The 14,340-nt window shown below is 38.2% G+C and overlaps 1 protein-coding gene across 2 annotated transcripts in view; it reads right to left on the bottom strand.

Annotated features, from left to right (window-relative positions):
• SV2C (synaptic vesicle glycoprotein 2C) overlaps positions 1-14,340 on the bottom strand; it is a 119,772-nt gene that overhangs the window by 74,766 nt on the left and 30,666 nt on the right. The window lies entirely within an intron of this gene.

Below are 14,340 nucleotides of genomic sequence, written 5' to 3'. Positions count from 1 at the left end.
TAGAAAAAGTACAAAATACTAAATGGAAATTAAAAAAAAACCCACAACACTTTCTTTTCCATTTTTTTTTCCCTTTCAAAAGGATCAAGTCCAAATTTTCCAGAGAACTGAACTCAAAAAAGAAAGTAGATGTAGAAGCCCACTATGGAACCTCCAAGATAGCTGGAAGACAACTGAAACTAAATGAATGGGACTTGTGGCATACTCAGAAAGCAGAAAGCATCTAATATAAGACAAAATTTGACAATACAAAATTTTAGGTCTATAGAATTTTAGACCAACAAAATACCTGCAATATATTTGTCTCGATTTAACATTGAGACTGAAGTGAAAATGGTCTCATGGCATGGCCACCCAAACTCAGCACTCAGCTGTGCTCTTACAAAGGTCAAAGACGAGCCAGGAAGACAATTTTTTTTCTTGGGAGGAAAGGAGAAGTGAGAACAGTTCTGTCCTCTCCATGAAATAAAAAAAAAACCCAACACTGTTTTTTCCCAGGAAAACAACTTGCATATACTTCCAAATCATTAATCTACTCCAGTGTGTGTCCACCCTGAGGGAAATTCCAGAGATGAAAACCCATAACTGGAAGGTTTGACCAAAGCTTTTCCAGTGCTATAACTGAAATATCATCCACATGAATGTCAAAGGGTTCCACAACAATCATTCACACAAATTTCATTCAGGTATTAGTTTGGTTTTTTGTTTTCTCTGGCATGCTTGTATTACATTTATGTGCCTAATACATCTACTTTTGATTTGTTTCCTGTATCTCAGGTGCAAGATTTACACCCTGAAGTGTTTGTGGTGTAAAGCTCAATTTAATTCCAACAGGATAAACATTGGCATTTTGCCTCCATGTTTCCTCTCATTATGCTAATGAGTAATTCTGTTAAGTGCAGAACAAGGTGATTTAGCTCTGGACCTTTACATTACCGCTTAATTTTGAAAAACAAAATATTTTCTTGCTGTAAGAGTCTGTATGCTATTAACTCTCCTTACAGTTCCAGGGATGTTCACCTTGTATCTAAAATTTACACAAGCAGGTGTGCTGATACATGGTTTTTTATTAATGAAATAATACTCTCTCTTAACAGATTAGTTTCCTGTATATTCAGATATCATTTTAATTGAAACACTGTAATAACAAAAGGAATAACTGCTCCTGTTTTTCCTCAGATCCAAATTAGATAAAATAAATGCATAGAAGCAGCTCAGTAACTGCAGAGATTGTGACAGGTAATAGATTACTTGCTAGGATGCGGAATTTCCTTCACAGCTGTATTTTCTGATAAGGCAGCCAAATAGAGAATATGGTAAACCGGTACCTTTGCAATACATTGTCATCATCCCTTCTGCTTTATTGACATTATCATGTCAATAACTAAGTCTTTTTAAAAAGTGCCATCTACTACCAGATGCTTGCATCATTTTTATTTATTCCATAACAGATTTCTCATGATAAAAAATTGATCAGAGTTATTCCATTTTCTTCATTAGAATCATTTACAGACTGAATACTGATAGTGATTATTGCAGCAAACAGCACATTGCTATTTCATACTGCTATTGCTTGGCTAGCTAAATCAACAATACATTATAAAGAAAAAGACCAAAGCACTGCTTCCTTGACATTTGCAACAGAAATAATCAATCAGCATTCAAATTTAGCAACACAGGGCTGTAAGAACCGGCCAATATGTGGTATTTTTCTTCCCATAAACCAATATTTTTACAAGATGGTTATTACCAATATGCCATCTATAGAGCACAGACTTTATCAAAAACTCAGGTAATCCCAGGTGATGATGTGAAGCTGTCAACATACTCCCTAGGTGTTATCACTGAACATACTGTTTTCACACTGTCTTCTCCTTTGATCCAACAGTTCCCTCTGGCATTAGTGAGAAAATCCCAACAGACAAGCTTCGGATAAAAAGCACCTAGTCAAGCTGTCCTAATACCCCTAATTCATGTTTTATTCCACTGCAACTGTGGAGGTTCCTCTGGATTTTTCTACTCTCAGGTTTAGATGCTCAATTCAATGCACTCTTTGCCTGGCTCTGAATTGACCCTGTCATGCTAGAAATTGCTGTGACTTTGCAATTTGAAATGCGCTTTCATGGCAATCCTGAGAATCAGAATGATTATAAATGCTGTATATGATTGAACAGTGCATAGCACTGTGCAATGTGCTAGGATTAATTAAATTTCAAAGCAGAAAAGTATATTTCACTAAAGCTTTAAATTGCCCACACAGTCATCTACATTAATTATCTCATTTCATATCAAAACTGTTCATTTTGGCTACATGTTTTATTGCCTGAATGTTAATTTCTTATTTGCCTAGTCCTGCTTCTGACTCAAAACACAGCAGAGTCCATGAATATCACTAACTTCTAATTAGTGCTCAATTAAACCAAAAAGCATATACACCTACATTAATAACAGATGCATCCAACTTAGCAAATCAAAGCATGTGATACTAAGAACTAATTAATAAAACTATGCTCCTAGTGAAGGTATCTGTGCAATATTAAAGCTAACAGTTGATTATCTCTTCAGTGTTTAATCAGCCACTAACTCTCCTTACTGTAACTATATTCCAGTACTGTGTAAACTTCTTTCCTTGTAAATGGGAGGAAATAACTTTTTTTTGTTTTGCTTCATCCATAGAGTGGCTGTTACTACCTTTGTTCCAACACGGTGAAAGGGGGAGGGAATAGAAATGATGCTTAAAAAAAAAATTCTAAAAAAATAAAAAAATAAAACCAAAGACCTTCCCCTGGTTTCAGAAAAAGACATTGAATTAGGCCTAACCTCATTAGGAACAGGCTGCCAAAATTAATAAGGGTCTGGAACTTACACATCTTCCAAAATGCCTGACAAAAGACCTGGTCTACCTCACCTAGCACAAAACAGCGTATGAGCGAAAAAGGAAACTTCCATTGCTAATGGTCCCACATCTACTTTCTGACCCATTTAGAATCAATGAAATATATTAACTAATCCATGTCAGAATGAAGAATTACAGATCAGAATAATCCTCTGTATGGTGCCAAGACACCTGCAGGTGCTGGTGATGCTAAACAGGCTTTTTAATTACATATTTACAATAGTGCCAGGAGGCACTGTTATAATGTCTAAATGGAAAATCGTTTAGATGACTGTATCTATCAGTTCATGATCTCCGTTTAACAAGACTTGCTAGTGGCAGCTTCAGAACCAACCTTGAAAATCGCCCTGAATTCCAGTGGATTAGGAAAATATTTGTGCTCTGTGAAAATGAGCAGGTCTGACAAATGCCAGACAAAAGCAATGCACAGCACACTACAGAGTCACACATCACATGAGTTCATCCATACTCTCTCAACTACGTATGAGGCTCTCTACTGCTAACCAGTATACAGCAAATAATTTCCATCCAGTTAATGTGACATGAAGAAATTTGCAAAATGGGCCCCCTTTGCCTATCCTTGAGAATACAGACCTTTTTTAACACTACGGATGTAAAGCTAGTGTCACTTTACACCACTTTCTTAACTTTCCTACTTTACATTACTCTCCCAACTTTCTACAATCCCCCAGAAAAGTCTGATAAAAACATCTGTCTGCCTGATAAATGAGTTTCTGTGAATCTTTGAAGACACTTCGTCCACCACATGTTTATCCTGAGAAAAGCTTACTTGTTAAGAAAACCTAGATTAACTTGACATATATAATGTGTCATCAAAAACTCTTGGGTTTGTTTCCACTAGCTGGAAAAAAGACTGGTAGATGTTGGGTAAAAGGGTCATTGGTTTAAGAGAGCCAGGGAACAATATTTTACAGTTAGTGGTAGGGAAGAGAATAGTATATTCTCTTGCCCATCTAGAAGTCTGAGTAGTAAGCAGAGTTGGCCTGGGTGTAAAATCTGAGATTCTTCAATGAAAAAAAAAATTATGGACAGAACTTCCCAAAGTTGCCCACAGTGCCAGTCACATAGTAAATCTGTGAGTAATTCCTCATGGATTCCTGTGGCCTGTTAGTTTGTTGTAGTACATGAAACTGCAAAACCTTACATGTACATCATCCCCTCTTATCAAGCTTTCCCATTCTGTATAGGGCCAACAAAGTGTTGAAAAATGGGTAAGAACTAATGAAACAATAAACTGTACTATAAATGTCAGTAAATAACAGTGTCCTGGACAAACTGTTAACTATCACTATTGCTGTTGTTAAACAAGTTTTTGCATGAATAGTTTAAAAAATTTACAGATGTCATATTCATGTATCTATTCTAGCAGTAACTCAGTGTAATTCCTTCATTTATATATTCATACTTGTATAGTATAGTGACTTTGATGCTGCATCAGCTATGAAAGTAGTGGTATTCCTTACATTTGAAACAATATCAAACTTCAACTTCAAACAAGAGAACTAGGTGAGTTCAGTAAGAGTAGCTGTAGACATCACAAGGAAACAATTACATCTGCTGTAAAATGCAGTCGGTGTAGATTAAAAAAATGTGTTCCATACTTTTCAGCACTGATATTCCCTTAAACAAGCCAAAGGTCTGGAATAAGTGGCTATTTCAAACTGTATCTATCACAATATATAATTTGCTTCCAATTCTTTGAAATACTGATAGTATAAGATAAAATGACAAGTCAAACTTTGAAAGGTTCGAAAATTCTTGGTTGATTAAATCCATGGATAAAATGCAGAGGAAGACATGTACTCAACTGTGACAAACAGCCATTAAATTATGTTCTTTGTATGTCTTAATGAAGTTCATTAACACTTTCTCTGTGAAAATATTTCTTCTTCTTGCCAAGGAGCTCATACGTCCTCTCTTTCATTTCATTTGATGCAAGATGCAAAATTAGAGCTACAAATACTCAAATAATGAAGATCAACATTTCTGTAAATTAAAGCTTGCAGATCGTAACTTAACTGCATTGCAGAATTAACAAGTCAGGGACTTCGAAGAGAGTGCACCATCATATTTAAAATGTTCATTTTGGTTAAAAAAACTCCATTTGACACATTGATTTAAGAAGTGATGTATCATCAGCCAGAGATCCCATGGCAGTTGAGAGAGGGAGGAAAAAGTGGAGGCGACAGCCAAATTAAATGTGTGAAATCACCATGGCCCTCGGGCTTTTCCTTTGGGAGGCATTTCCTTCTTTTGGCAACTTTTGTAAGATTACAAATTTGTGTGACATAAATGGTAAAATCACTGATCTGTGATGGGATAGGCAGAGACAGAAAATAACCTGCAGTGCATAAAAAAGCAGTCCAGTGATTTTTAACTATTTTAGACACAATCAATCTCTGAGACAGAGATTTGAAGATAACTACAAGTGCATAATTATTTAGCTTTATTTTTTGCACAAATAAACAGTACAGGCATATTTGCACATGGTGGTAATGCATGTTCATAAGTGGTTAAATGTACAAGTATCTGGCTACTCACACAATCTTCACAAGTACATATGTTATCCCAATTACAGCCTGTATTTTTCCTCATTTAAATAAAAGCAAGTTTCCCAATATCCACTGCAGTCATTAAATTCAACCGAAGCAAGCATAGCTTAAACCTTGAAGAAATGTTATATTCTGGCAACAAATGTCTTGCTCAAAAAGTGACCTAGTACTTTACTAGCTGTACATACACTGATTTATCTCTGACATTATTCCAAGGTATACAAGTGTAGTTAGGTCCATTTAACTAAAAAAAAGTAATAAGTAAAAGTATTACATTACTTACAGAGCTCTCAAAAGATAAGTTGGTTAAAACGGCATTTGGCTGTGCTGAAAATGCTTACAAAAACCAAGGCTCAGCTATGAACTGCAATGCAGTCATTTCATGTTGGCTTGCATTGAGAGTGTTACTCAGGTTAAAACTGCATGACTGAAACTGGGTATTGAGCCAGGGAAACATTGTATTTAACCTCAGGGTAAATGGTGAAACTCTTAAAAGCACAGACTGGACATGTAAGTTAATGGTGTCCTATAGCTTCCTCAGTAAAGCTGCATGCAGGAATGCCCTGAAAGAGGAAAAACATCTGACATGGTGGTATTGTTTTCCTGTTAGCACCGGCTTCAGTAAGCTCGTTTGGGAACAACATTATCCTCAGAAAAGGAGGGCAGCTGTGACTCACCTTAAATACCGGCTTATAATGGGAGCCTTCAACAGCACAGAGGACTGAATACACTGCATTTCATTAATGCTTCAAATCTGTGCTCCCAGTTCCTGTCTTGTGACAAGCCCATGATATTCCATGTGATACAAGTTTAGTCCAGTTCGTAACAGACAAAAATTACATTGCATACTCTCTCCACTGTCCCTTTTTTCCCCTCAGAAAAGAAAAACAAACGTAACCACCATCTCCACTGGTCCACATAATGTAGCTGCTTAGAATGGGTAAGGATCTGTCTCAGTTTTTCTCCCTCAAATAATCGTGTTTGGAAGGCAGGCAGAAAAACACTGCAGTAGGAGTACTTTAATAATGTCATTGTAAGGGAACTGGACTGTACCAAAGGTGAACAGCACGCATGATGGCATTCGTATTTCTGGCATCTCCTTCTGAAGAAATAAGTCATTAATCCTACAGGCCAGTTTTCACCTTGCTCCAGAATATTTAGTGCACATTTCAATGACTGTAGCTCTATTTCTAAATCTTTCTATTGCTGCTAAAAATTTATGACTACTACTAACTGTAAGTGCAATGGACTCTCACTGTTATTTCAATGAGATTCCTCACGCTCAAAGGTCTGTATGGTTTTACTAAGTATTCTTCACCTAGATGCATTTCTTGTGAATACAGTAGCTCTCAGACCCATATATAAGAACCTAACATTTTGACATCTGTGCTGTCTTCAATAAAATTTACACCACGGCCAGGAGTCCATGTTAAACAATTAGTACTGAATCTCTTCCTCTACCCCTGAAGTCTAAAATCATTAAAAAAAAAATTCAGCATGCTTTCCATAATAAAAATATAGAACTTCTCCTGGAAGTTTCAACTCTGTAATTGAAACAGTAGCACATAACAGTAAAATATAGAGTAGCAGAGCCTGTTTTTCCTTTATTTTACGTGACTTGTAGTCTATTATGTCATCGCAAATCTGGTACGTTGCTAATAACCGGAATATAACCACAAGACACTCACTCACTTTCTCCTACTGTATTCTATGCAAGAAGATGCAATAAATCTCACCTGTATGTAAGAACCTATAATAATATTTAACAGTAAAGGACAACAGTGCTATACATAGATGCAGGAAGGAGTTTTACTCACTGCTGTGTAAGCATGGTTTTGTAACAATCTATTAAAATTCAAAAAGAAGTGTCAAATATACAGTTAACTGTTCCTGTCTTCTGCATGATAGCATACGGAGGAACCATGCTGCCAAAACTAGGTGTCACTGGAATTTGGTAGGTAAGAGAAAACCATAATGCCTGAAGTAGATTTTGTTTTGAAATAAAGTCTTAAATGTCTGAATCTTAAGAAGAAATGCAAAACAGAAAATCAGCTGCTTACTATTATGCTTCCCCAGTTTTCAGTCATTGAATTCGGGACTTGGCCCTGAAGGTAGAACTTCAGTTAAGCCACAAGTGTAACATAACCTAGCATAAACAAGGCTGGTTTAAAACAGTTTTAATGAATTAATGAACAGGAGTAATCTTAACTGATCATTAAGATCAATATATTTAGTTTTCATGGCCCTTTTTCAAGCTTTAAAAGTGCTTTTATTTACAATTGGCAAAAAGAAAAAGCTTATGCTAAAATGTTTACTTAACCATCAATTAGCAAAGACAAAATCTTTAGCTTCCATATTAAATCATAGTCCTCAAAAAAGATCAGCAATCCCACGAAAGCTCCTTCTCCCCTCCAAATCACGATCTGGCCTACACAGAGAAATTATAGCTACTAATAGGTGGTAAAACAAAGCAATATCACAAGTACTGAATGTCAAAGAAAACTCAACATAAAATTTTGCTTAAAATCATTTTAGTTTGAACCTCCACAAGAGAAAAAAAGGGAAGCTTGTTGCTTCAGCAACAAGTTACATGAAGGAAACCTATCCAAGCATGAAAAAGGGAAAGCACAGTCTGAGAATAACAATTTGATTCTACATTTGTCCATATATTTATGTCGCTAAGGATGTGTGCAAGGTGTCTAGTGATGTAGTGAGATGCCTAAGCACATTGGAGAATCCCTCTAGGCAAGTAGATGCCTGAATATTTACAAAATGGTCCTCTCAGGCTCAGATCCTGCAGTCTTTCATACATTAACATTTTGTTGCATGCTCCCAGGTTTCTGCCAGATCCAGAGAAAATCCATAAAGGCTCAGAAGGAGAACAAATAACTCAAGTTATATGATCTTGCCCGAACAAATTTAGATTCTAGTCTGTGTTTAAACCAGCAAGCCTGTGTACAACCCATCAGTTCAGAACACCCTTTCCTTTAAAGGTTTAGTCAAGTGGAACAACATAGAATCATAGAATCATTCAGGTTGGAAAAGATCCTAAAGATCATTGAGTCTAACTGTTAACCTAGCACTGTCAAGTCTACCACTAAACCATGTCCTCAAGCAGCACATCTACCCATCTTTTAAATACCTCCGGGGATGGAGGCTCAACCACTTCCCTGGGCAGCCTGTGCCTGTGTCTGACTCTCCTTTCAGTGAAGAAGTTTTTCCTAATATCCAACCTAAACTTCCCCTGGTGCAGCTTGAGGCCCTTTCCTCTCGTCCTATCGCTTGTTACTTGGGAAGAGAGACCGACCCCCACCTCGCTACGACCTCCTTTCCGGTGGCCGTAGAGAGCAATAAGGTCTCCCCTCAGCCTCCTTTTCCTCAGACTAAACAAGCCCAGCTCCCTCAGCCGCTCCTCCTAAGACTTGTGCTCTAGACCCTTCACCAACTTTGTTGCCCTTCTTCGGACACACTCTAGTACCTCGATGTCCTTCTTGTAGGGAGGGGCCCAAAACTGAACCCAGTACTTGAGGTGCGGCCTCACCAGTGCTGAATGTCTGGAATATCTCTTTTAGTTATAGGAAGCTGAAAGTGTTATACATTTACAGACAGTTATTTCTTCATTTATGGAATCAGAGAAACTTGAGTTGAGAGGGACTCTTGGAGAGCTCTAGTCCAAACTCCTGCTAAAAGCAGGGTTACCTTCAGAGCTAGATCATGTTGCTCTGGGCCTTCTTCAGTGAACTTTTGAAAATCTACAAAAGATCCCAGAACTTCTTTATGCAATGTCTCCCAGTGGCTGACCACCTCACTGTGATCTTTCTTCGTTATACCAGAAGTTCCCTGGTTGCAACTTCCAACCTTCTGTGCTCTTCTGAGAAAAAATTGACTCCACGTTCTCTATAGCCCTCCTCAGTTATGTCACCAAATAGTACAGGCAGATCCCCTCTTAGAGTGGCTGGAAAGATGACCAGTGGAAAAGGACCTGGGGGTGCTGGTCAACAGCTGGCTGAATATGAGCCGGCAGTGTGCCCAGGTGGTCAAGAAGGCCAACAGCCTCCTGGCTTGCATCAGAAATAGCATGGCCAGCACTAGGGAAGTGATTGTCCCCCTGTACTTGGCACTGGTGAGGCCGCACCTCGAATACTGTGTTCAGCTTTCGGCCCCTTACTACTAGAAAGACATTGAGGTGCTGGAACATGTCCAAAGAAGGACAACAAAGCTGGCGAACGGTCTAGCGAACAAGTCTTATGAGGAACAGCTGAGGGAACTGGGATTACTTAGTCTGGAGAAGAGGAGGCTCAGGGGAGACCTTATCATTCTCTACAACTACCTGAAAGGAGGTTGTAGTGAGGTGGGGGTCAGTCTCTTCTCCTCAGTAACAAATGATAGGACAAGAAGAAATGGCCTCAAGTTGTGCCAGGGCAGATTTAGGTTGGATATCAGGAAAAATTTGTTCACCGAAAGGGTTATCAGGCACTGGCACAAGCTGCCCAGGGAAGTGGTTGAGTCCCCACCCCTGGAGGTATTTAAAACAGATATAGATGTGGTGCTTAGGGACATGGTTTAGTGGTGGACTTGGCAGTGCTAAGTTAATGGTTAGACTTGATGATCTTAAAGATCTTTTCCAACCTAAACAACTCTATGATTCTAAGCTGTTGCTATTCATATTCACAATACCTGTATTATCAGCCCAGTGATTTACCATGATACTTGAGTGTTTTACATGGAAGAAACTGTCTGTATTGCTAATCAACTAATATCTTTTACATATAAAGATTTTTTCTGGTTTTGTTACTGTACCATCTATGAGCCCTTATCAAGGATTTGGATAACACATTGCTTAACACAATGGTAAGTAACACAGAACAGAAAAAGACTATTTATGCTCAACAGATCATTCAGTCTAAACTTCATACACAGGATGATATACAGATTCAAAACAGACCAGGGAGACTATCAGGAGGCAATGAGGAACCATTGGCCTCTGGAAAGGATGGCATATAAGTGGCTAACCAGTTGTCAGGTTTTGTTGGAATGAATGCAATAAAAGGTCTAGGGAAGATAATCACTTAATCCTGGACATTTATATGCTATTTTTTCTAGTGCTGAGGTGGTAAAGTACAAAAAAGGGATGGAGGTATCTGTCTGAAAAATGTGCCTACAGAGGCCATGATAACTGGCATCATGGGCCAGTCAAGCAGAAGTCAGTCTCTATCTACTGCTAGCAATGGTGACAGCAGTGCAGCTGTCAAGAGTCTTGCACGTGAAGGTGAGCACTTACAGGTCCCATGGGGGAACCAGTGAGGAGATGGTCAGCAGTGGCATCCTGAACAGATAGAGCTGAGCAAGGCTAGATTTGCCTAGCTTAGGGAAAAGAATGTTTCATTATTTCAGATGCAGAGATGCAGAGGAAAGAAAAGGCCATAGTTTGAATTTTATAGAAAAAAAATTCTATAAAACTTAAGAACAATCCGCATGCGAAGACATAGAAGCAAAGTTATGTAGAAAAGTACGCCCAAATCAGAGCCCAGGGAATTAACTTAAGATCAATCCAGTTTTGAGCTGCATGTAAAACCATTTCCCTATTTTTAATAAAACAACTGTTTGGAGATGAAAAAATATATTAATTTATTGTTTAACTCAAAGGCATCAAGAAACCAGTTCACGATTTTGATCAGCACTTTCATCATGGGCTCTGAAATGCTGCTGGTGACAATAAACAGTGACCTCAAAACTCATACAAGGGTCAATAGGGAGAGAATTTGGGAAGCTGTCCTGGTGCAAGTAAATAAAAAAAAAATTCAACAGGGAGGGTCTATGAATATTGTCACATGCTTTTAATTAGCTCATGTTTCCTAGTAAACTATTGTGGCATGACGTAAGAGAAATCAGTTCTTACAACTCAGGCAATGAGTGCTTTTTCAATGACAAATTAACATGTTCTTAATGTGTTTCTTAACAGTCTAGAGAATTGCCTGGAAAAGAAATATTGTGTATGTGTACCAATTCCACCTGATAACTCCTAGCACTGGTCCCATGACTTTAGTATTCTAACAACATTAAAGCCGTCTGGATTATGGTATTATAATCATGCAAACAAATTATGCCTGTCTGGAAGACCCCAGTTAGGATGTAATTATGATGTGAAATCACAATGGCAAAGTAATAGAAATGCATGGCTGTGAGGGCCTAGTTATGATCACATAAAAATGATTTCACTAAGCATTCACTGCCCTGATGAATATTTTGCTTCACTGGAATTATGCTGTCTGCAAAGGCTGTATATCTACACTGATTATTAGCAATATGTTCATCAGTGTACTGATGGATTGGAGTCTAGGATATATTTCTATTAGCAATGGGCAAGTAATATCATTTATGTGAAATAATCATTTACGTGCTAAGATACACACTTAGCAAGAAACTGCTTTCTCTCTGTTCTTTCCTGCTTTTGTATGTTAAACTTTTAGCATAGAATTATTTGTTTGTTAATACCACAACACAGAGGCTAGTGTTGTATTATTACAAAAGGAAGATACCAGGATATCCATTACAACTTCTGTATTTTAGGCATGAGAATACATTGCTTCCACATCTAAGCTTTCCACAGCTGTTGCCTTAATTTTATCAGCACTCACCTTTTATATATATACACACTCACACATATATCTATCTACGAGATATTTAACAGCTTCTATACTGAATTTTAGTTAAACAGTGAAAGAGTCATTCCAATATATCTCAAGACCACATCATAAGAAGTCTAGTGACGGGGAAATTCTCAACCCTCTTCTTGACATGGGTCACACCTTAACAGGTGGCTGTGAATCCTCATGGCCACCTGCTACTGCAGGGACAATACTCTCCACTCCCAATTCCAGACACCTCCATAATGCTTATAGCAACTGTTTAAATGAAATACTATTTTCAGAAAATACAATGTATTTGCCCCCAAATTTCAATTCTATATAGCAAGTGTAACAAAGAAAAAGCGTTACAGTCATGTTCTTCATGCTCGTAACTCAACAATCAGAGAAGCCAGGAGTACTAAAGTGTTCAGAATGTCTTGATTATTAAAGATCATTTCCCAGTTTAACATTTAATCTAAGGAGAAGGAACTGCACATGCAGATCAGTAAGCTACTGAATGTGTAAGCATCATGAAGCTCCCTCTTAATGTTTCATAACCTTGTTCTTTTCCTTAACCCCATATGAGCTAATTGCAGAGAGATTTGGTGGCTACCCTTGTACTGTTATCATCTTGGCGAACAAAGACAACTTTGACCATTCAGTGTCTTGGGAGGGTGCATGTGGCAAAACAAACAGGGTTATCAGTAATTAAAAAATGGGGTTGAGATCCATTACTTTTTTTCCAGCAATAGAGAGGATTTATAAAAATTGATTAGTAGAGTTTAAAGACTACCAAGTACTTGGTAACAAAATCACATTAAAAGCAAGTTGGGTGCACACTGCTTTTATAAAATGTATTCTGTGTTATTATCTGCACTGACACAGTAACATTTATCTAGAGATACCTTTTGGGGTTGTTTTGGTTTCTCTTCTTTCTCTCTACTCTTTGAATTACTTCTAGAGCTCCAAAATGGCTACAAATAGGCATGTTTATGCACCTTCTTTCTGTAAGAAGTAGGTCTGAAAACTCACAAGTCCAAGCGTGATAAATACAATGTTTGTAAATTTGTGTAAACAAGCAGTACCAAACAGATGATATGCATGCAGCCTCTTTAATCACAAAAACTTAGATATCTAATTTAATTTCTTTTACTGTAAGTTTAATCAAGGTACTGTACAAATAGGCAGAGTAGTTCATTTCTAACTACAAACGATCAAATGGTAAGGAACGCCTCAAAGGACCCAGCCATCTGAGAACTCAGCTCCCGTTTCCACTCATGATCCTCTGACAAGGAGGGAGGCTTAGAGATATAAATAAGGGTAAATATGGTCCACTTTGTTGAAACTTATAGAGCCAAACTGCTAGTAACAATATGTCAGGAATCCAAGCTGTCATGGGCTTAATGGTCTACCAAGAAAGCTTCTGTGTTATTTAAATAGCACAAATAGCCTTGTGCTATTTAAAATTTTGAATCTAATTTTGATGCAGTTGGTATCTTAGGGTCCTTCTAATTGATAGTGAACAAAGGAATAAAATCAGGAAACTGAGCTAAATTAAAATGAGACTGTTGCAACAGAACCATGCACTGTAAAGATGCAGGGAACAAACAGTACATCTGCTAGAAGACAAAGGTTCTTAAGTATTTTATAGGAAGCCCTCCTTTTCTGTAATAGCCTTGGTCCTTCAGGCCCAAGATGCTTATCTACACACATATATTTCATTTTCTGCCATGTCCCAAGTCCCCATGCCCCTACCTCCCCCCTTCCTCAGGGAACCATTTCTACACCCTTTCTCCACAGCCCTGCCCCATGAGAGCCTTGCTTTACCTGCTGCGCCCGGGCATGCCCAGGGAGAGCAAGCACGGACCTGCTCACAGCACTGTTGCTCTCACTGAGTCACACAAGGCTGGCTCAGCCTGTCTATTTGCCACATCACAGGAGGGAAGAGGCAACAGGATGAGACACAGCCCATCCCCATCAACTGAATAGACACAAAAGCATACCCCATGCTCATCTTCAGCCATTTGTCCTGCTGACTTCTGTCCCCCCCAACTCAAAATAAACATAATACTTTTTGGATGGCTAGAGAACAGTCATTGGGATAAAAGGAGGAAAAGACAAAAGGATTTGCTGCATTTTCCAGATTGCATTCCACCTCGCCCTTGGGAAGGCTCCCACACAGTATGACAATGTTGCTGGACAGTTGTATCATCTACTCTTTTTTGTACCTGTTTAAGTCCAG

The sequence above is a fragment of the Nipponia nippon genome, unplaced genomic scaffold (genome assembly GCF_047370975.1).
Source record: "Nipponia nippon isolate SJK-2023a ecotype South Korea unplaced genomic scaffold, ASM4737097v1 scaffold_8, whole genome shotgun sequence".
In the NCBI taxonomy this organism is placed as follows: domain Eukaryota; kingdom Metazoa; phylum Chordata; class Aves; order Pelecaniformes; family Threskiornithidae; genus Nipponia; species Nipponia nippon.
The sequence above is the reverse complement of the archived record's forward strand: the minus strand, read 5'-3'. Positions and strand labels throughout refer to the sequence as shown.